We start from the raw sequence: 24,357 nt of genomic DNA on the forward strand, positions 1-24,357 counted from the left end.
CTCGCCAGGAGGTCACGAAACATCTCTGTGGGGGCTCGTGGGTGGTGCAGCCTCTGGGTGTCGGCTCAGGTCGCGATCCCGGGTGTGTGTGTGAGATGCAGCCCCGCACGGGGTCTGCCCATCTCCCTCGCTGCTCCCCCTCTTAAACAAACCACCAAATAAGTACACAAAATCTTCAAAAGCAGAAACAAAAACAAAAGGTCTCTGCTGCGAGGCGGTTTGCTGCGGGCAATGCGCAGCCTTGTGCGGGTTTTCAGAGCTGCGCGCATGCGCCTTCCTGCCCGCGAAGCCCGGGTTCTTTCGGTCCCGCTTCTGGCCACGCTTGGATCTGGGAACGGAAAGCAGGTGGGCACCGCCGTGCCTGCCAGGCCAGTGTGCACCCGGGAACACGGCACCGCCCCAGGGTTCCCGACAGAGGGACGTCACTCCCAAGAGTCGGTCACGCGGGTCACCCCATGGCTGAGAAGCCAACCGAGGGTTAGCGGGACAGCGAGGCCGCCGAAGGGTAGCTACAGCAGGAAGCCGTCACCGCCTCCGGCTGGAGGGACAAGAGAAGGAGGTGACATTACTTGCAAGTAGGGGCTGGGGTCGGCTGGCAGAAGCAGAAACCTCAGCAGGGCTGGATTAGAGGAGGTGCAGGAGCGGGACTGGAGGAGGTGCAGGAGGGGGACTGGAGGAGGTGCAGGAGCCGGACTGGAGGAGGTAGGAGCGGGACTGGAGGAGGTGCAGGAGGGGGACTGGAGGAGGTGCAGGAGGGGGACTGGAGGAGGTGCAAGAGCGGGACTGGAGGAGGTGCAGGAGCGGGACTGGAGGAGGTAGGAGCGGGACTGGAGGAGGTGCAGGAGCTGAACTGGAGGAGGTGCAGGAGCCGGACTGGAGGAGGTAGGAGCGGGACTGGAGGAGGTGCAGGAGGGGGACTGGAGGAGGTGCAGGAGCGGGACTGGAGGAGGTGCAGGAGCGGGACTGGAGGAGGTGCAGGAGCGGGACTGGAGGAGGTGCAGGAGCTGAACTGGAGGAGATGCAGGAGCTGGACTGGAGGAGGTGCAGGAGCGGGACTGGAGGAGGTGCAGGAGCGGGACTGGAGGAGGTGCTGGAGCGGGACTGGAGGAGGTGCAGGAGCGGGACTGGAGGAGGTGCAGGAGCTGAACTGGAGGAGGTGCAGGAGCTGGACTGGAGGAGGTGCAGGAGCGGGACTGGAGGAGGTGCAGGAGCTGAACTGGAGGAGGTGCAGGAGCTGGACTGGAGGAGGTGCAGGAGCGGGACTGGAGGAGGTGCAGGAGCTGAACTGGAGGAGGTGCAGGAGCTGGACTGGAGGAGGTGCAGGAGCGGGACTGGAGGAGGTGCAGGAGCTGAACTGGAGGAGGTGCAGGAGCTGGACTGGAGGAGGTGCAGGAGCGGGACTGGAGGAGGTGCAGGAGCTGAACTGGAGGAGGTGCAGGAGCTGGACTGGAGGAGGTGCAGGAGCGGGACTGGAGGAGGTGCAGGAGCCGGACTGGAGGAGGTGCTGGAGCGGGACTGGAGGAGGTGCAGGAGCCGGACTGGAGGAGGTGCTGGAGTGGGACTGGAGGGGGTGGAGGAGGTGCAGGAGCCGGACTGGAGGAGGTGCTGGAGTGGGACTGGAGGGGGTGGAGGAAGTGCAGGAGCTGGACTGGAGGAGGTGCTGGAGCTGAACTGGAGGGGGTGGAGGAGGTGCAGGAGCTGAACTGGAGGAGCAGGAGCGGGACTGGAAGAGGTGCAGGAGCGGGACTGGAGGAGGTGCAGGAGCGGGACTGGAGGGGGTGGAGGAGGTGCAGGAGCTGGACTGGAGGAGACGCATGCCCTACTTGCAGAGAGAAGGGAGGGAGAGAAATGCCCTCCCTCCTCCTCATCTCCTACAAGAAGCCCTCGTTGCCCATTGCTGAACCCAGAAGCCAGGAGACACAGATCCTGGGAGACAGCCTGCAGGCGTCAACCACTCTTTCTCTGCCCTTAGGATTTAAAGCAAAGATTAAAGGGGAGAACCAGAAGATCCTCTGGTTCCCCAGTGTCTAGGAGCCTGCTTTGGGACTTTCTTCTCTGAAAACCAGAAAGCCGCAGGACCAGGGAAGTCCAGGGTACTGGAAAAACAGTGGTATGAAGTTCTAGCACGCCTGTGCTAAGTGCAGACAGAGCCACACTCCCCTGGGGAAAGCTCACCAGGACCAGTGTTCTCACAGACACACTCATCCCTCAATAACTTCTGGAGCTCCCTCACCAATGACTGTGATCCATGCCTCTGTTCTCAGAAGGGTTGGCTTAGGCAGGTGGCATTTCCAAGAATGCTCTGGCTGGCATTAGCAGGTTACGATCCCCCCCCCCCCCCCCGGGGTCACTGAGAAATGTGACATGCCTTGATAACTAGGAGGCACAACTGTTTGGCTTCTTATGGTAAATGCTGGCTTATGGTGACATTTGGGGTATGAGGACACCGTTGATTCTGGGAATTTGTGGTCTGTTCTGCATCTTTTATTTGATTGCTCTCTCACAGAGTTATAGATGCTGCCTGCTTTCTTATCTAGATGTGTCCTGTGTGTGATGTGTGAGAATATATTTATTGAGAGGTTATGGGGGGGGCACGGGTTGCCAAGCAACTCTCTGGAAATGGAGGGATATAGAGTTTACACTTGTGGGTCACCTTGGGAAAGATGTTCTGGGCTCTGGGCAGAACATTTTTCTCTCTTTGGCAAATGGAAGTTATAGGCACTTCCTAAGAACCCTGTCACCCTCAACATGCCTCTTAAATGCACACTTTTTGATGGTGTTCAGTAACATATTTTTTCCTTCTTCATAAATACATATTCATCATAGAAGATTTGGAAAAAAATATTTAGGGAAGAAATTAAAGATTACCTACACTTCCATAACCCAAAGGTAACCAGTGCTAATCATTTTCTGAATTTGCCTTCAACGATTTTTTTTCTAATGGAGTATATATTTTAAATTAGGGCCATACTATAGTTATACAGTTTTTTTAAAAAAAGATTTATTTATTTGTGTCAGAGAGAAAGAGCACAAGTGCGTGTAAGTAGGGGGAAGAGCAGACAGAGAGAATCTTCAAGCAGACTCCCCGCCAAGAATGGAACGCAAAGTGGGGATCAATCCCACCACCCATGAGATCATGACCTGAGCCAAAACCAAGAGTTGGACATTTAACCGACTCAGCCACCCAGGTGCCCCTGTTATATACTTTTTCATCTAATATTTGGTAGAAAGTATAAAAGTATCTTACTTTTATTAAAAAAAGCTTGTTTTTAAAATCAGTGAATAACATTCTAGCTGCATGGATACACTGCATTTTGGTTATTCTTTATTGGATGTTTATACTGTTTCCAGTTTTTTTCTTATAATTATACTGCAATCAACATTTGTCCCATAAATTTTGAAGCTGGTACATCTAAAAATGTAAATATAATTGGAATGTCTGGCTGGCTCAGTAGAAGGGCTTGTTGTGACTCTTGATCTCAGGGTTTGTGAGTTCGAGCCCCATGTTGGGTGTAGAGATTATTGAAAAATAAATAAACTTTTAAAAATGTAAAAATACATGTAAGTAAAATTAAGAGTTGTTAAACTATGAAGAAGAAAATATTTGCAAAAAAAGTTACAAAGGATCAATGTTCTTAATATATAAAGAGCTCTTTTCAATCATTATGAAAATCACTATTACCTTTTTTTGTTGTTGTTGTTTTGAAAATCACTATTACCTTAATGGAAAAATGGACAGAGAAATGAAATAGAAGAATTATCTAGTACCAGTAAATACATGAAAAATGTTCAAAGCCATTGGTAATCAACAGGCATGAATTAGGGGTGCCTGGCTGGCTCAGTCAGTAGAGCATGTGACTCTGGATTTTAGGGTAGTGAGTTCAAGCCCCACATTGAGTGTAGAGATTACTTAAAAATAAAATCTTAAAAAAAAAATTAAGACAACAACATGACCTTGTTTTTGCCTGTAAAGTTGGCAAAGACAAATAAAAACAAAACAAAATACAGAAAGTGTAATGCTAGTGGTAGTGATCATGTAGGTTAGAGAGAGGTCAGGATCACATAATTCCTTGTGGAAAAGTAGATTGATATATTCTTTTTGTTTTAGAGAGATTTTGTTTATTCATTTATTAGTCAATAATTATCAAGTTCCTACTATACTGAAACATATTTTTGGAGGGCGCCAGGCTGGATCAGTTGGTTGAGCACCCGACTCTTGGTTTTGGCTCAGGTCATGATCTCAGGGTTGTGAGATCAAGCCCCACATTGGGGCTCTTTTCTCAGCTAGAGTCTGCTGGAAATTCTTTCCCTCTCTCTTGCCCTCCCCCCTCCTCATGCACATACACTTGTACTCTCTCAAGTAAATAAATACATCTTTAAACAGACAAACAAACAAACAAACAAATATGTTTTTAGGTGCTAGGAGTCCTAGTCCTATAAAAATATGTGGGATATAGCCCCCGTCCTTATGGAGGCTATGGTCAAGTAAGAGAGGTCTCAGGTGTCCAAATAAAGATAGTGAAATGTCAAATGGACTGATAGGAAGAGCATTGGATTTAGAATCAGAAGATTTGGGTTCTAATATTGGTTTTGGTCTCTTATTAGCTGTGTAACTTTGGCAAAGTCACTTTACCATCTCCAGCTTTGATTTCTCCACCTGCAAATAAGTTGTAGGAGAATGAAACGAAGCCAGAGATCTCAAAATAATTTGTAGGTTACTCATGCTTTTCACATCTGAAGCTTGTAGCTCTGTGATCTTAAATGAAGAAGTCATTATGCTCTTTTGGGACGACTTGGAAAGCTGGTGGGGGGAGACAAAGCATCCTGTGCTGTGGGGAGAGATTTTTGACACTGAAATTGTAGAGAAAAAATGGGCCAAGTGGCAGGAATTGATAAGCAAAGCTGGGAAGGCAGGAGAGGGTAAGGAGAGTTTAAGACCCTGTGGAGTATAAGGTATCTGGCTGAGGTGTAAGAGACTTCTGGGGGTTGAGATAAGCCTGGGGAAGCTGGATTGGGAACTAATGGTGAGAGAGCCTTGATGTGAGGCCAAGGAGCCTGGAGTATGTTCTGTAGATAATCAGAGCTACAGAGATGTTTCAGTAGACGAGTGGCTAAGAATTGAGGTTGATGACTGGCATAGGAAGAAAATGATAGGTAACCCCAGCATGCAAATCTAATATCATTCTCCAGGAAAAGGAACAAGAGCTCCTTGGAGAAGAGGCCAATGCACCGGCTGGGGCAGGGAAGTGCAGGAATAAGCCTGAAGAACCTCATAGTGCTGGAAGGTAGGAAAGTGCTAAACCCAACCCAACCCAACCCAACCCAACCCAAACAAAAGGATGGGGGGTGGGTGTCAAAGAGATACAGGAGCCAACCTGAAAGAGGTCTTAACAGCCAAAGCAGAACAATTTGAGCAACAAAATAAATAATGTAGTACAAGGTTATAACCCAAAGTATAAAATAAATACCCATGTGTCCATACTGATACAAATAAATGAGGAGAGAAGAAGAAAATCCTTCTTGTCAGAATTCCAAATAATTTCCTTAGATACCCCTCCTGCCAGGAGGTGGACCTAAGCTCCTCTCTAACCCCTCCCCACCTTGAGTGTAGTTTGTGGTTTGTGGTTGGTGACTTGCTTCCAGCAGGTAGAGTATGGCAAGAATGGGGAGGGAGTGTACCTTTACCAGGCAGGAATCTGGCAAATACTCTCTTGGTTTGGTGGTCAAGGTCAACATCTTCAGCAATAAATTGTGTTGCCAGCATATACCCTTGATGTGATGTCATGAGAAGAGCACTTATCTCTGTGGTCCTCTGATCCATAACCTTAGTTTAACCATAAGAAAATTATCAGATAGATCCAAATTAAGGATCATTCAACAAGATACCTAACCAGTGCTCCTCAGAATTGTCAAAGTCTTTGACAAACAAGAAAAGTCTGATAACCTGTCACAGACCTGAGACATGGCTACTAAATGCAATGTGCTATCCTGGATGAGATCCTGGGAACAGAGACAGGTATTAGTGGAAAACCTAATGAAATCAAAATAAAGCACAAAATTAAAAAAAAAAGTTTTAAAAATGTATTTATTGAGAGAAACAGAGAGAGTGCACACATGTGCATGAGTGTGGGGAAGGGCAGAAGGAGAGAGAGGATCTCAAGTAGACTCCATGCTGAGCACAGAGCCTGACCTGGGGCTTGATCTCACGACTTGAGATTATGACCTGAGCCAAATCAAGAGTTGGATGTTTAATCACCTGAGCCACTCAGGTGCCCTTAAAGCATGAAATTTAGTTGATAGTCTCTTATCGGTATTGGGTTCTTTGTGAAAAACTGCTATGGTGGCGTAAGATGTTAGCAATGGGAGGTACTAGGTGAGAGCTATATGGGAACTCTCTGTACTACCTTTGCAATTTTTTTTTAATAAATCTAAAACCATTTTATTTTATTTTTAAATATTTTATTTATTTATTCATGAGAGACACAGAATGAGAGAGAGAGAGGCAGAGACACAGGCAGAGGGAGAAGCAGGCTCCATGCAGGGAGCCTGATGTGGGACTCAATCCCGGGTCTCCAGGATCATGCCTTGGGCTGAAGTCGGCGCTAAACCGCTGAGCTGCCCGGGCTGCCCCTAAAACTATTTTAAAGTGGAAAGTTTATTTAAAAATTGTTTTTAGGGGGTTCTGAGTGGCTCAGTCAGTTGGCCGTCTGCCTTCGGGTCAGGTTGTGGTCCTAGGGCCCTGGGATCAAGCCCCATGTCTGGCTCCCTGCTCAACATCTTCAGCAATAAATGAATAAATAAATAAATGAAGACCCCTGCTCAGTAAGGGGTCTACTCCCACTACTCCTCCCTCTGCTCTCATGCTTTCTCTCTCTGAAATAAATAAAATATTTTTTTAAAATGTTTTTAAAGATAAATGAATGCTGTTAAATTCATTATAGAAGGTAATAAACAATAATAAACAATATTATAGTGACTTTGATAGAAGATATTCCATGGGACAGGTATAAGGAATAAACTGATTGGATGGGCCACCTAATAATTTGACTCTTGTCTGCCTTTGATATTGAAGGCTGTGATTTTTTTCCCTGTAGCTTAGAAATTTAACCTGGAAAAACACACACAGATTCACAATGCCTTACTAAATCCCTCCAAAAAATTCAAGTTGTTTTTCTTCAGATCTCTTCAAGACTTCTTTGATAAGCGTTAAAGATATAACTAGCCATGTTTTCCTGGAATCTTATCTCATAATCATCTTTTCTTTTCTTTTTTTGAACTGCTAGGATAAAATATGACAGAGAGTCTATAGTCTCAGGTTAAATCCATAGTACATTTCATATTACCTTCCATTCAAGTTCTCCTTGGATTCTATAATTTTTCCCCCCAGTGTTTATTTCCCACTAAATTTAGGGTAGGCTTTAAACATCTAAAGTAAAATACATTTTCCCTTAATTTCATTACCCTACCACTACAACTTCTAAATTTCTTTATACTTCCTGCCAACTGAGTCAAACCCAAGAAATGTCACAGGCATCAAAGAATGTTTTCTCTTGTGCTCACAGCTTTTCCTTTAAGAAGGACCCATTTCCACCAAATTTGCATTTACAGGTATTTCCTGTTTACAAGCTGGCCAATGATAAAAGCTTACTCTTCGGTCTTATTTCTTTTCAAAGACATTATTTGATAAGCTTAGTTTGATTCCACCCTTCCACTTACTCATTGTTAATGCCCCGTGCCTGAGAGACAGGATGGCTACAAAATTTGTAGGACCCAATGCAAAATGAAAATTATTAATAACTCTAGAATTATTAAGAGTTTCAAGAGAGTGACAGCAGAACATTGAGCAAAACATGGCATTCTTCTAAGCACCAGATGGCACAGGTAGTGGGTCCCTGAAGCTGGCCCTGCCAAGGGGACTTAAAGTATAGCGCTTTTCATTATGGCCCTTGGACTTTATTCCAAAAGAAAAGGGTGGGGGGACGCAGTTTAGATGCCACCATCTAGCATTCATTCAGAGGCTAATGGGAGCTGGAGAATCACAGGGGGTGGCTTTGTCCAGTAGCTCAGCCCAGTCCTGTGGTGAGAGGCTGGAGTGTTCAAGGAAGGGACACAGGAATGGCCTGGAGTTCAGTTTTGGTAGACAGGTGACAGCACCCTCCTTACAACATCAATGAGGGGAAGGAGAAGGAGAGATGTGGAAGTCTGCTGGGACCATCTGACTCTTTTTGAGCATCTAGCGAATGCCAGGGACAAAGCTAGAAGCTAGAGGTATATGTAAGTGAATGAATAAAGGAATGAATGAAATATTTACCCTAGAGGAGGTAGTCTAGTAGGGGGAGACGGATACAGAGATAAATAATATCAGAATAAATATGTTAGATATTTTGAAAGCCTCTTAATCCTACTTTGGTCTTGGGGGCCTGGAGCCCCCTGACCTGATCAAACAAAAGTGGCCCCAACTCTTCATATGTTCAATCCTGCATATGGCAGGTAAGAGATGCACATTCCCTTCAATGAGCCAGGGAAATGCTCTCATGGAGGTATACAGCAGGGTTCCCCAGTGAAAAACAGTGTCGATGCTTTATTTAAGTTCTACCTAAACAAATCTTAGCGGTTTTAGGTATACACATGAATGATAACCCTAACATATGCCAGAGTTTTTTGGGGTGCCTGGGTGGCTTAGGTGGTAAAGTGTCTGCCTTCCACTCAGGTCATGACTCCAGTGTCCTGGGATCCAGCCCCACATTGGCCTCCCTATTTGATGAGGTTGCTTCTTCTTCTTCTTCTTCTTCTTCTTCCTTTTTGTTAAAGATTTTATTTATTTATTCATGAGAGACACACAGAGAGAGGCAGAGACACAGGCAGAGGGAGAAGCAGGCTCCCCATGGGGAGCCAGCCCAATGTGGGACTCCATCCCAGGACCCTGGGATCATGACCTGAGCCAAAAGCAGATGCTCAACCACTAAACCACCCAGACATTCTGAGGAGTCTGCTTCTTCTCTTCCTGCTCTGTGCTCATTCTCTCTTTCTCAAATAAATAAATTAAATCTTAAAAAAAAAAAAAGCCGGAGTTTTTAATGGTTTAGATTTATTTTTAAATTCACCCAGTTGAGATGATTAAAGAATTTACCAATTTATTTATTTATTTATTTATTTATTTATTTATTTATTTATATGTATTTTAAAGTAGGTTCCACACTAGCTCGGAGCCAGACATAGGGTTTGCACTCACCACCCTGAGAGCAAAACCTGAGCTGAGATCAAAAGTTGGATGCTCAACCAGCTTAGCCACCCAGGACCCCCTTTACTGCTTTTTTAGAAATAGCAAACTGAAGAATCCCACCGTAATGCAAAAAAGCATTTCCCATGAATATCTATTACAGCTTTAAATGAGCTTTTACAGTGTTTTCTCAAAATCAAATTCTTCTCTGAAGTGAGTAGTTTGACATTTCATATCATGTGATAGGTAGATTGTGGCTGTCAAGAGGAACTGGTGGATGATTCCACATCAGTTGTCCTAAATCCAGTTGCCTTACCAGGGTGCCTGGGCGCACAACAGATCAGAACAGTCGTTTCTTCAGCTGTGGAATTTCCCAATCTAAAATTGCTAATGATAATTTTCTATTTGGTAATCATCTGATAATGATAAGCACACTCATAAGGACAACAGCTCATAGGGTTTAAAAAACGAGGGCCATTGCTCACATGCAGAATTTCTCCTGCTTTCATAGCAGGGGTCACTCGAGATATTCACATCTCTTCCCCCCTGCGGCTGTCCCCATACCTTTCTCTGACCTGAGTGGGTGGGTGACACAGTAAGACTGGGTGACACTGGGTGTCATAGTAATACTGTCTGAGACACCGGCCCACCCCATCTCCTCATCCCTCTGCCTGCACTGGTGCTTGACACACATGTTGTGTCCACACAGAAGGCTGACTGAATGAGCAATTTAATGATTCCTATTTTTTTCCTTGCAGAAAACTTCGCAAGTCCTTTCTTATGAATCTTGCAAGGTCCCTGAGTTGTGGGTAGGCAGAAATTCCATTTTGCATGAAGAGCCAGAGATCCAGTAAGCTAAGTGAATTACTCATACTGACACAGCAAACTGAGCTGATGCCAGGGCTGCCGACCCAGCCTCCTGCTGCTTCCCCAGTGCTCGGGCCTGCAGATCGGAGCCCTTGCCTCGGGTTGAATAGCCAAACAGTGACAGTAACAAATGTTGGCTATAAACTCTCCTGATACATTGGTTAACTAGGGAACTTGCTAACTAAGAGTAGCATCAAAAGTACTTGACGATTTACTGTCAACCTCTTCTGAGAACGCATTTTGGGAAACAAGATGTTAAAACCATCCATAAGACACAAAAGAGATAAATCAGCTGAAGCTCAATGTATACTTAAGTTTTAAAGCTTCTCTTACTACCTGTCCCCTCTCCACTTTTTTTTTTTTTATAAACAACGCATAAACACTAGGAACGGCATGTCTAGGATTCCACTCAATTTTCTATGATTTAAGAAGTATTTTAAAAACAAAACAAAACTCTGGAAGATAGTTTGAGGAAATAAAAGTCTTAACCTCATGACAAAAGAGGTCAGTGGTAGTTCTAGGTGTCTACAAAAGGGGAACTAGTACATCCTTGTTATAAGGAAAAGAAAAAGGAGAAGCAAGTTGTGACCGTTCTCTGCAGGGCAGCAGAAAGGCCAAAGCTTGTGAAAAAAGAAGACCTAGCAGAATAAAGCGCAGTCATCCTGGAAAACAATATACTGGGAGAAAAAGAAGAGAAAAGAATGACAAATCTGATGCTGAAATTGTTTTTCTGAAATACCATTTTTAAGTAATACTACTTTTTCTCTCTCCTACACATGCACACACACACACACACACACACACACGCATGCATGCATGCACACATACTCATAGAAAAATCTGGGGTTTTGATTGGTGGTAGAAAAGTAAGTAGCAACAGAAAAATACATACATATGAACAACTGAAAATTTTGGAAAAGACTCAAGGGGCATCCCCATCTCTGGTAGATTATGGATAACAGCTGCCTAGAGTGGTTGAATTGTTCATTTGTTCAGTAGCAGAGCAGATTTGTTCTAGAACACCCCAGCCATGGGCAGACAGCGTGATTCTAAGCAGCAACCAGCAGTTATGTGGCTTGTGGTGACTTCATCACTGTTTACGTTTTTATTACCAGGTAACATTACAGTTCTCATTCTGCAATAGGATTTGGCTCTCAGATCCAATAACTGTGTGTGTGTGTGTGTGTGTATACATTCATATATATTTTAATATTTAACATTCCTTTATGAGCAGGGGCTGCAAAAGGAACTTTTAATCGGGGGTTAAAATACAGAAAAATCTTATATACTGGTTTGGAAGGTAAACCTTTCACTTCTGCCCTTCTGTCTGTCGTTTTTCTTCTCATTTCGCAGATGTGCTGCTGGAGAAGAACCCAGCCCCCTGGTCGGAGGATTACTGCCCAGCCCTCTGGGCAAAACAGACAGTGGTTTACCCTTAGGCTCTCTTGTGGTCTAAGGAGAGGAGGCCTGAATGAAAGCCACTGGGGAAATGTTAAATGTAAAAGGTATTAGAGAAGAAAATCAGAGCAGTTTAGTGAAATACTGACTCGGAAGAGGGCACTAACACCTCCCACATGCCCCCTTTATTTCGGAGCCGTGTCTGGGGTGGATGTGGACACTTCTCTCAGTGAGGTCTGGTTAGAGGAAATTAGCACCTCTCACCCCTCCTCTGCCCCTGGTTTGCTAGAGGGAAAAGGCTCTGCAGGCCACACTGTTCTCATGAAATGAAGCTTGGCTCCAAGCCTGCATTTTAAAAAAACTGATATATAATTGTCATATAACATTGGATTAATTTGGGGTGTACCACATAATGATTTAATATAGATTAACATTACAAAATGATCACCATAATTTGTTTAGATAACATCCGTCACCATGCACAGTTACAATTTTCTTTTTCTTCTGATGAGATCTTTTAAGACCTATTCTTAGCAACTTTCAGATATCCAATGTACTATTCTTAACTATAGAGTCCCCATTGCTGTGCAGTTGCTGTACATACTTTATGTTACATCCCCAGGACATCTTCATCTTATAACTGGAAGTCCAAACCTACATGATACAGCTCAGATTTATTCCCATTCTAATCCAACACTCCTTGTCAGAGCTCCTGCCAACTGGTGGTGCCAGTACGTGTGCTTGTGTGTTGGAATGTGAATGGGATCTAGACATCGCTATGGTGGAAGGTGGAAGGAAGCCTCTTTAGGATTGAGTCATTCTTGGCTCAGGGGTCTTCATATAATGAGGTGACCATCACTCTGCTTTCTGAGCTGCTCACACAGGCTGGAAAGGGCTTTGACGGAAAAGATTACTTTCCAACCAGAAGTCCAAGAGCTTTGGGAGGCAGGACCTTATGCAACCTTTCTTTGACTCACTAGAGCTTTGGAAAAATCCATCTAGACCAAAGTACCTGCATCACTTGTGGTGGGCGGATCCATAGGTAGATGCCACTGATCTTATCCTGGGCTGCTTATGATGTATGTAATCTTAGGTTCCAGAATTAAAATGAAGAAATAAGTGTTAATCATATTCTTCCAACCAAATGGGGGTAAAACAGGCTTCTTTCTTTGAGTTGGCTTTTATTTTCCTGTATCTTTTTTTTGTCTGGAGGTATGAAGTATCTTTTGTGGAAACCAGTTCTGATGAAAGGTTTTTCCAATGGAAAAAGTGGAAAATAATGCTAGGAACTCCCCCACTTCTATTGATATTTTCGACGAGGCCTTTCTGAGCTCCCTTTACTTCCAAAAAACCAAAACCACAAGAAGAAAACAACTATGAACCTCTTGTTTCTTGACATTTAAATCTGCTGTGTCCTTTGGGTAATTCATGTTGGGTTTCAAAGTCTGATTTGAGACTTTTTTCTTTCCTTTCTTTCTTCTTTCTTTCTTTCTTTCTTTCTTTCTTTCTTTCTTTCTTTCTTTCTTTTTTAGGGGAGATGATGGGGAGGGGCAGAGGAAGAGGGAGAGAGAAAATCTTAAGTAGGCTCCACACACCAACACAGAGCCCAACACGGGGCTCAATCTCACAACCCTAAGATCACAACCTGAGCTGAAATCAAGGGTTGGATGCTTAATCAATTGAGCCACCCTAGGCAGCCCATACCTGGCTTTTCTATAGGTTTCACGGCACACCAGGAATGGGGCTGTTGAAATGCGTGTGCCAAAGCGCTGTCATGACCAGATGGGTTAGAGAAGCTCTTGCTAAAACAAAAAGACAAACAAAAACAAATAACTCTATAGAGATTTTAATTTTCTTTCCCTGGCTGCAGAATGGGGAGGGTGTGGAGGATGGGGAAGAGGCAAAAATGGTGGAGAATGCATAGTGTTTCCATGAGTAAGTTTAATTTGACCTTTAGGAATTTATTAACTTCTTATTGAGTTGAAGTTCTAACCTGAGATCTAAGGGTCTCATTCATCAATATCCATGATTTGGGGGTGGGTGGGTGGGTGGAAGGTACATTAGTCATGGATTCAGTTATCAAGAAAGCTCAGAGTTGGGACAAAGTGTGGCTCTGTATGCAAGTGTCTCCCGATATCCATCTGCTTGATATTCGGACTTCTCATTGTTCTCCTTGTGAGATTACACCTTCCAACCCACCACCTGATCCCCTTTTGAGTTTCTCTGTTCTCAAATTCCTCCGAAAATAAGGCTGCCAGAGGGGCAGGCCAGCAGCTATGGTATCTGGACAGCTTGTCTTCATGTTCTCTTAGCTAGAAGGTGTAGGGGTAACAGCAGTGGCCAGCCCTGCCCTGGTGCCACCGACCTGACTCTGATGGCTGAGGGCACCGCTGGCCAGGGTCTGGAAAGAACAATAAGGAAGAGGGACTGCAGAGGTGGATCAATCAGCTCACACAGGCTCTGGCCAGCCGGACTCTTTGCCGATTACTCAACTCTTCCTTTTCTTCCACTCCAAGGGACAAAAAGGTCAGGATTTCATGGCAGAGTTCTCCTCCTGGACGCCTCTTATTGTGTCTTCACAGGCTCAGCAAAGATCCAGAAGGGACTCCAGTTTTGGAATTCTATAACTTCTGTGGGAACTTGTTGGCTAGTCCAGTGCCCACGCTGTGGGGAGGTGAGGGGTGAAGATAACAGGACCAGAGAGAGTCCTGCGGAGCCCCAGGAGCCCGCGCCTGCCGGCACAGCACAGGAGGTGGCCACTGGACAGAAGCAAGGATGGTCCCCTCTGGAGCCCCCTGAGAAGCCTGGGTGAGAGGAAGTGTGCGAAGTTGAAAGGGATTTCATCCTCAAGCAGAAAGCATTTAGCAGATGTCTAAACCCTCGTTTGGAGGAGGGGGAGATATTATGCCAATTAAATCAAGACAATAGCATCTTGTTCCCCCTGCAGTGAACCCTGATAAAATTGCCCGTCCAGGGGAAGGAAAGTATTTCATTATTGCACCTTTGAAAGAGGATAATCCTTTCTGTATTTCCTCTCTGGGGGATGGTGTCCTTTGTTCTTGCACCTCTGACTCACAGCTACTCCTTACCTTTAGTTTCGGGGGAAAAACTCGGTAGTTAAAAAAAAAAAAAAAAAAGGCATGTGTGATTTAATGACCAGGTTGTTAGACAAGTGAAGACCCATCTCAGGATTCTGATCGATAAACCAGAGGTGATGACACAGTAATCTCACAGTGTCCCCTGGGCCGGGGCACTGACACTCAGGAAGTGCCTTCTGCTTCCCTGGGGATTGGGGCCCCCGGCTGGGCCCTGCAGAGCTGACTCCTCTGGGGCAGGCATCTGAGACTGGTGGACGTGCAAGTCTGGAAAAGATCTTTTGGAACCGGGAGGGGCGACAGGTTACCACTCTGATGACCTCACTCCAGGACAGAAAGCCAGAAAGTGTAACAAGGAAAAGAATTGCTCTCACAGAATCTGTGGGATGGGATCGTAAAGCCCATCAAGCCCAGTGGCTCCATCTTACAGCTGCAGACACTAAGGCTGGGCCTGATTGAGAAACATTCCCAGATCTGCTGAATGAGTCTAACGGGCCTTGCAGCACTCGGGAGGGGCTTATCCCCAAAACGTTGGAGTTTCCAAAGAGCATCAAAGAACAAAATAAAAAATTAGAAGCTCTGCCCAGCCTGGTTCTCCAAGTCATTGCGTTCTTAGCATGATCAGGAAGTTTCAAGCATCCTTTTATCAGTCGTAAGCATTGTTTTAATCATGAAGTGTCTCTCCCTGAAAGATAAGAGCCTTCCCAGGCATGAGCAAGGAATGTCTATTTCTCAGAGTGTCTTGCTTCTTTAGAGTGACCTTTTCTTTCAGGTGAAATGCAAAGACCTGGCCTTTTCATAGGAAGGCAGGTGACTCGCTTTTTCAGACTCTGGGCATCACTAAGTATGGCTCGAACTCCATAGGAGTGGTGGCAATCCAGTTTCAGACCAGAGAGCCGGTCCCACCCCAGCACAGGGCCTTTTCTGGGAACAGTCTGAGTATCTTTAGGGAGACTCACTGATTGATCTATGTTGGAACGAGTGACTTTCCTGGCGGGGACTGATCCCAGGCACCGTGCCCGTCTTCACTGTGTGTGAACCACCTGAAATTTTGATTTTTGGATAAGCAGTAGGTTGGAGAGGTTTGATGACACTAATGGGGGTGGAGTATGTGTGTGTTGAGGGTCGTGAGGCTGCTGGCCTGGTCCTGGACTTAATCTCTGGGGAAGGACATTTACTGGAAACAGTAGTGGAATGGGGGTGGAGCTTGTGGAAATACCTCTCTAACAGCAGATGTTCTTTGATGGTGAGACACAAAAATCTCCAAGTACCAACAGCTCACCCCACTGGCCCACAGTACTGTAGTCGCACCATGCCTGTTGCTTAGGATTTGGAGAATATTTTGAGCCCTCCTTTGGTACTTTAGCCTTTCCCATAGAAAATCCTACCAATTCTTTTCCTTAAGAAAAATAAAATTGAGATCTTAGTTTTAGTTTTGTTTGGAGTTAATAGTAATTTTAATACTTCTGATAGTGAGAAGATAGTAAAAGATAAAAGAGAGAAATCTTCACTGCTTAACAACTGCTTGATCCCCTGTTCAGCTCAGAAATAGGGCAGAAAGACCCCAGGACAAGGAAATGCACGCATGAATGTGTATTAGCACCGCTGGACAGAATCATAGTGCTGGGAAGGAATATATGCATGACCACCCTTCCACTGGCCTAGCTGTGACCTTTACATTGGTTAGACTTCTCCAGTCTGGAAGTAGTACTGGGAGGGAAGGGGAGATGGCTTAGGGGGAGGTGCAGTAACCCTACAGAAGAGGGTTACTGAGGCTATTTGTCAGCTGCACGAAGCACAGATAGTGGCAGGGTACCAAACTACTCTGAATTATGGACAATGTGGTTATCATTCATGGGAGGCCGAAGTAAGGCTCTAAACAGCCTCCCCAGAGATGATGGTTTCCCCTAGCAGGTAGGACAACTTGCATTTTCTGAACTGTATGGAATTTCAGGTTGTCATAAAACTCCAGAAAAAGCTGCTTTAAAACCCAAGTACATCTGTGCAGTGCATCACCATGCCCTAACCATCCGAAAACCTCTGCCCTCCAGCATGTGACTAGCTTGCGAGAGAGATTAGCCTTTTATTATTTGTGAAAGCACTCAGCAACCCAGAAATAAACATGGACGCTGATGTTGATTTGAGAACTAAGGGATATCTTTCAAGTCTAATAGATGTGATAAAAATAAACAACATCCTTTCATAAATTTAATGGAGCATGGCTTTCTGTTTATCTTGTGTCATGTACTTGAGGTTACCCCACTGGAAGAAGAAAACACTTGATTAATGCAAGGAGTCTATTTTGTAATCTGCAGTGGTTGGAAAATATTTTTCTACTTCCTGCCATGCCCTTTTTTGCTTCTCTAAGGAAGTTATTGATGGTGTGCTTTATAATAATGAGAATGCAGCAATTTCTAGTGAGAAACCCAACAGGTTCCTTTGTTGCAGCCACTCATCCATTTGGAAGTTAGTTAAAAAGGGATTCTCTGCTCTTTTTCTTTCACTGTGTGGCCGAAGCTTTTCTTTGGGTGTTTGTGACATCAAAGAATAATGATAACAACAAATATTTCAAGTACTTGTTGAAGTACTGGACAAAGCACTTTCCATAAATTGTTCATCCATACAGGGCTGTGAGGTAAATATTATTCTCATTTTACTGATGAGAAGCTAAGGTTTGAGATTAGATGACTTGCTCAAGGTCATACAGCTAGTAGTAGATGGAGGACCCCATCTTCACCGGAATGACTGTCAGTCCTGCACAAGAACCAAGGCCCTGACTGTGTTCATTCATTTATTGTGCTTGAGTATGATTATAGCACCTACTGTGTGCCAGACATTGTTCTAGACACTGGAGATACCAAACCAAAGCAAACAAAACCCCTGCTCTCCTGGAACTTACATTTTAGTGAGGTCCAGTGTGGTGACTTATGCTATGGAAAAAAAGAAATTAAAAAATGAATATATAAGATATGAGAGCAGGAGTTGCAAGTTTAAATAGAGCAGTCAGGAAAGCAAATGGGATTTCAAGAAAGAGCTGAAACAGGTGAGGGAGTATGCCATGTGGCTACCTAGGGAAAGAACCGTCTAGGCAGATGGAATGTGCAAAGACCCTTGTCTTTGTGGGGCTATGCTTAGTATGTTTCAGGAACGAAGAGGAGACTAGCAGGGCTGCAGAAGTACTGAGCAAGGTGGGGAACAGCAGATGAGATGAGAGAGGCCCATGGAGGCTGGGTGGCGAGGGCCTTATAGGCCTCACAGAGACTTCATCATTTATGCAGAATGAGATGGGGAGCCATTGGAGGGTTTTGAGCAGAGAATTTTCCGAAGGATCCTTTTGGCTGCTGCATGAAGACAGACTCCACTCACCAACCCGAGATCAAGAATCGCATGCTCTACCGACTAAGCCAGCCAGGTGCCCCTAGAAATGTTTTTTTACTGTGGAAGAGAGGGGCATGAGGAGGGCAAAGGGGATTTATATCAGATCTGAGAAATGGGCCTTTGTGAATGTCTTTTACTCCATGCAGTTGTCTCCTTGACAAGCAGGAGACACTGAAAGGGGGCTTCCAAGAGTATACCTGGTGGATGCAAATCGATAGGAGGTTCTCCCGTGTGATAGAGAATTCTACAAAGATAAGGCCTGTTTCCTGTCTTTTTTCTTCTTGAGACTATCTTGCCTGACCCACCCTGCAGGAAGAACATTTTGTCACAAACCATCATCACACAGGAACCTACAATTGTGCCTGAATGGGGATAGGTCAGTTAGTGGATTATGGAAGTGAATATTCTAAGGGTCAGGGTGGGTTCTGAGATATGCAAAGCCTGCCTGCTGATGGATACACTTATCAGAGCTGAATCTTGGAGGTTCCTAGAGGAAGTAGGGAATAAGAAATGGAGTAAGGTTTAGGGGCAGCTGGAGGGGGGCGGAAGGACCTTTATCTACTTTGGGAGACCTAATCCAAAAGCTATTGCACACTCTGAAAATCAAGGCAGGGCAGCTGGGTGGCTCAGTGCCGCCTTTGGCCCAGGGTGTGGTCCTGGGGTCCCGGGATCGAGTCCTGCGTCGGGCTCCCTGCATGGAGCCTGCTTCTCCCTCTGCCTGTGTCTGTGCCTCTCTCTCTGTGTGTCTCATGAATAAATAGAATCTAAAAACAGAAAAAAATGAAAATCAAGGCAATGGGGGTAAAGGAAAGAGGTAATTTCCATGGATCAGGGTGCTTTAGGGATTGGAAAATGAAACCATGCTAGAATTTCCGGGAAAGGCTCTTCTTCTATCCTCACCCTCAACCCTCACTTATCACAGTGCTCTGGACTGAGACACTGATCTTAAAATGAAAGCTGTTCCTCTGAAGACACTGAAAGAATTTCTTAATACTTAGTTGGGATCATCGTCAAATTCTGGGGTGTCCTAAGATTGGAAACCTCTGGGAAAACCAGGGGTCTGTGGTATCATGATGACAGTAGCTTACCTTTATGGGAATGTTTGCTAAGTGCCGGGCTCTGTGGCAGGCAACTAAAGTGCATTTTCTCATCTAATCCTCGTGCAATCTGAGCAGACACATCTGAGAGCCTTAGCCCATCCAGTGGACTCTAAGACCTGTCCTGTCCCACTGAGACCAGGCATAGGACACACAAAAGGGGGACTGACGGGATATCTGGGGGGAGGAGGGATTTCTTTTCCCTGTAGTCTTAGAACTAGGCCATGCCATTCTGAAAGCTGGTTAACCTTGATTTCAAATTAAGGAGTCATTAGTTTTCTCAACATTTGCCTCAGAAAGAAACACCTCCCTTCTTCCTTCTTGAAGTAATTAAACGTTCACATTATACTTTAAGGGATATCCTCTATTTACCTAATGCTTTCCTGTTCAGTCCTTTCAGACTATGAATCTTGTATATTTTATATACACAAAGGTGACTTTTCCTTCCTTGAATGACCAATGCTTATCAGCACGAGCAACCGATACTGAGCTCATAAATATGTCACTCGGAGTTCAGTCCTTGCCCTTCTCTTTTCTAAGAGTAATTCTCACGTGACACTTTCTCTCCCCCTTTCTTTCTGTAACCCCATGGAGACTGCACTTGTGCCCCCAAGTCCCTCTTGGAGTCTGTCTTCATTCCACTCCCCATCAGCATATATAAAAATGAGTGACTGATGCTTACACACCAGAGTCATTTTGGCAGGAGCCTGCAGACAATATAAAACAAGGCCCATGGAGCCAGCGCCTTCCGATTCCAATTAAATATTTCCTGTAAGTCTGTGCCAATTGTGCATCTTGTAAGAACATTTGAAAGCAGAAGTTTGAACTCACAGGGACCCCGTTGCCTTAAAAACCTGTTTCCTGTTTGACAAGATTTTACTAGTAGGAGCAAAGTAGCACATTCAGCAAGAAAAGTCATTGTTAGTGGCTGCGATGTGCAAAGGTGGTGGTTTCCTCTCCTGAGTGCCCTCACAGCACAGCCGCGCTGGGTTGCAGATTTCTTTCTTCCAGATAAATCTCTCAGAACATTAGAACCCTATCCCAGAGGACCCTAATGACATTTTCAGAGTTAGAGAAAATATTCGCTTATCTCCCTGTCTGCACATCCAACCCCTTGCCATCTTGTGAAGTTTGAAAAGCTCTTCAAGACAATTCTGTAGGTGTTATGCATCTTCATTTTGCAGATAAGGAAACGGAGGCTCAAGGTTCTTAAGTCAGTAAGTTTTGTTTGGAGTATTTTAGATTGGCAAGGACTAGGTGTTTGAGGTGCCTCTCATGTCACCGCTTTGCACAAATTACTAAAATCCTTGTTGTCTCAGTGTCCCAAGCTATAAAATGAGATAAATGGCAGCAGGTATTTGACATCATAGCTTTGAAATACCTCTAAGTTGGTCACAAGAAAGGCACTACAATAATTGTAAGGTAGTATTATTATCGGAGTATTATTATTAAAAAAATTTTTTAGAACAACTCAAAGTACTCTGTGATCTGGCCCTAGCCTACTGGTCTACCAAGTTTTTTTCCAGCCCTGATACCCTCCTGCTGTGCCCCATCACCCAGACACACTGTATCCTTTCTTCAGACTTTGACCTTTGGAACTTTTCCTACATGGTCCCTTCTACCTGGAATCCTCACTACGGCTTCACTACAGCTTCTCTGAAGCCTTCCCAGCTCACCTGGGGATTAGGCTAGGGATCAGGCTGGTGTGATACACGGTTGGTATCAGAATTGGAAAGCTACACATTTGAAGCCTTGTGTATTATCACTGTGGTTTATTTAGGTTCCTGGAGTTCCTGTGCTCATCTCCAAGATCCCCTTTCCCTCACAATACTATGAAGACTCAGTGACATAATGCATGCCATATGCAGGGCCCAGGATAGGCACAGAATCCACCTGAGCCCTGACCTCCCATCCCCTCAGGTTAGATTCCTCTCTCCCTCTCCTGTGCTGTGTGTCTATTTTGCTTGTAACTCTCTTATGACATTCACCAAACTCTGTCTTGAGTTATTGTCTCTAGTGTATGTCTCTGCTTCTCACGTGAAACTGTGGCCAGGCTCTTTGAGATCGGGAAGGTGTTGATATATTTGTATGTCCTTACCTCGTAGCAAGTCCTCAGTGCTGCTGACGGAACTCCAGAAATGTTATCAGCTGGCTCTCCTGGCCCTGCTTCGTTGTGGCGTGGGCCGTGACTAATGCTCATGGCTAATTTGTGAGCATGGGAAGCTGAGGCAAAGAGGGGTGAAGTGAGTCAGAAATGAAGCCCGAGCGTTCCAGAACATATTCTGAGGCTCTGACTCCAAACTGCCTTCTCTTACCACGTCAGCATTGGACACATTTAAACAACTGAGTATTCTGCTTGACCGTGTGAATATAATTTGATAAAGAAAGACTGAAGCATTCATTTAACTAACCTGTAATATTAATACTTTTAATGGGTAGGTACTACATTCTAAGCAACTAGACCTCTTACTTAAGATGATATTGACCTCATGGAAATCCTGAGAGGTGGTACCCACCCCCCTCCATTTCGCAGCACAGTGATGCTTAGACAGTACTTGTGATATCTTGTGCTAGGTTGTAGAGGTAACTGTTAGTGAGCACCAAGCTCCTGTTTGTTAAGATCACATATTGTCAGAGACAGGCAAACAAATCATTGAGTGTATTAAGAGGCATACACTAAGCTATAAAGTGGGGGCACAGATGGGAGAATAGTTACATTGGGAATGAGAAATTATCAGGAAAACAGGCACTATTTGAACAGAATCCTGAAGGATGAGAGATCAGAATATAGATAGGGGAGAAAAGGCAATTCTAGGAATGGGGAACAGTATGTTAAAGGTCAAGGAAGAAAAAAAAGGTCAAGGAAGAAAGAACAGAGCCCATTTCACTTGCAGTGGAAAGAGGACGTGAAACTTAGGCTGGGGCAGGAGTATGGGCCAAGCCAAAGAGCTTGGCCTTTTTTTCTGTAGGCAATGGGGAGCCATTGAGGGTTGTACACAGGAGGAGTTACTCTGGTGTTTTCTTTCTTTTAAAAAAGTAATTAGTTTATTGGAGGGAAGGAGAGAGAGAGAGAGAGAGAGAGAGAGAGAGAGAGAGAGAGAGCAGGGCAGAGAGGCAGAGGGAGAGGGAGAAAGAAACTATAAGCAGACTCCTCACTGAGCTCTGAGCCTACTCAGGACTTGATTTCAAGACCTTGAGATCATGACCTGAGCTGAATCCAAGAGTCAGGCGCTTTGTTTTTGTTTTTAAATTTGTTCATTTATTCATGAAAGATGAGAGAGAGAGAGAGAGAGAGAGAGAGGCAGAGAGAGAAGCAGGCTCCATGCAGGGAGCCCGATGTGGGACTCGATCCAAGGACCCCAGGATCACGCCCTGAGTCAAACGCAGGCGCTCAACCGCTGAGCCACCCAGGGATCCCAAAGAGTCAGGCACTTAACCTAACTTGCAACCCAGGTGCACTCACTCTGGTGTCTTCTTACGATCATTTAGGTGGTCTTAGATTTGGAAGAGACAGTGAAGATGTCCTAAGCATGTTAGCTATAAAGTTATATCAATGTTAAAAGTTATTCTAATGGAAAATATGGATGAGTTGCTATTATTATTATGCTTGGATATTAGCAAAATTAAGCTTTTTCTATTTCAGTGCTTATTTCTTCTTTGGATAAAATTGAGAGAAAATGCGGTATGTGTCTAAAACACTTCCTTGCAGGGACAAAAGATCTCAAAGAAGCTTCATTTTGTGGAATGTTCTGCCCCCCGGGATGGTAATTGTTAATCTTTTGAATGACTGTATTTCTTTCATTAATGGAAACACAGTTTGTCTGAGAGTGTCTCTCAGGACACGTTCCTTGGCACTCTCTTCCCAGCGCCACAGCAGACACAGCTCCTTTAGGTATCCAACCATCCTGGCCCACCCCCTTCACCCACAGTGAACGAAATCTTCAGATACATATTACATATGCATTTATATGTTCTTAAATAAGTATGTGGGGGCGGGCACCTGGATGGCTCAGTCAGTGAAGTGTCTGTCTTCGGCTCATGATCCCGGGGTCCTGGGATCCAGCCCTGCCTCCGGCTCCCTGTATGGGAGTGGGGTGGGGAGGGGGACCTGTGCTTCTCCCTCTCCCTCTGCCTGCTGCTTCCCCTGCTTGTGCTCTCTCTCTCTGTCAAATCAATCAATTAAATAAATAAATAAATAAATAAATAAATAAATAAATAAATAGTGATGTAGGCTATGGGGAAAGATAATCCAGACACGTTCACAGAGCCCAAACTTCCAAAGATTTCCCCATGGTGGCCCATCAGTTTCAGTCAAGTTACAGCCCGTGCAGTTCCTGGCTTGGACCCAGGGAGGCTGAGGCTCCTGCCTCTATTGCTCCCTGTGGCTGTCTTATGTGATCAACCTGCACAGGAAGTGTCCTCGAACAGCTTTTCTTTCTTCGTTTCTTTTAAACAACAGCTGACTAATCTACTGTGAAATGTTCTTCATGAAGTGAGCTCACCAACAGATGGTGCTGCTGGGACCCATCTGGGTACAAACAACATCCTCACCCCCTGGCAGGGCCGGCTCTTCCTGGCTTTCCACAGCAGTGTTTTAACATTCCTTCCATTTTCAAGTGCTTGAGCTTCTGCAGTAGCCTATCAGAGAGGCCATCATGAGTAGTAAGGCAGGTGCTTGTTGGGAATATGACTTTTCCAAGGTTACCTGGGTGGGTTCACTATTCCTCTGTGGCCCCCCACCTCAAACCCCACCTTCCTTATGTGTGATGTAATCTGCACAGGCCATCACAAGTTCTACAGGCTGTTTCTGCCATCATCCATCATTAGCTCTGGGTCAGTGGAACTTCCAGAACCTTGGAATTCAGCCCCTCAACCTGGTCTTGGAAACTTGCCCATCTCACGGTGGTAGGTAAATCTGACGCAGGTCTGCTCAATTCTTCACATGGTGAAGAAGGCCTTTGGGGTGACTGACCACTGGGCTGGACGTTGCCACAGGTGTGGTTCCTGTGGAAAGGGTGAGTCACAGCCCTGGCTGTTGGCTTGCTCCTTCATGCACCTGCCTCTGTCTGGAGGCATCTCACTTCCTCATGAAATGGACAGAGGAAAGCCCCAGGGTGCCAGGGCATAAGCTGCTTTGGCTCTGCCAAGTTACTTCGTCATCCTCAACTCATGTTGCCTTTCACCAACCACACCACCAACACCACTGGAATCACCCAGTGAACAGAGGAAGGAAATGGGGGAAAGTATAAGTGTGCCGTCACATCAGGTTCTGGATCTGCTCAGGTAAGTTCAGAGATAGTTC

At 45.0% G+C, this 24,357-nt stretch overlaps 1 long non-coding RNA gene across 1 annotated transcript; it reads left to right on the forward strand.

Moving 5' to 3' along the window:
* Window positions 1-296: 296 nt before the first annotated feature.
* Window positions 297-15,166, forward strand: LOC144315127 (uncharacterized). Its single transcript, XR_013380905.1, has 3 exons — window positions 297-559; window positions 5,191-5,285; window positions 14,068-15,166. It is a non-coding gene; the product is annotated as an uncharacterized LOC144315127 (long non-coding RNA).
* Window positions 15,167-24,357: the final 9,191 nt, after the last annotated feature.

Source organism: Canis aureus, chromosome 6 (assembly GCF_053574225.1).
Source record: "Canis aureus isolate CA01 chromosome 6, VMU_Caureus_v.1.0, whole genome shotgun sequence".
Lineage (NCBI taxonomy): Eukaryota > Metazoa > Chordata > Mammalia > Carnivora > Canidae > Canis > Canis aureus.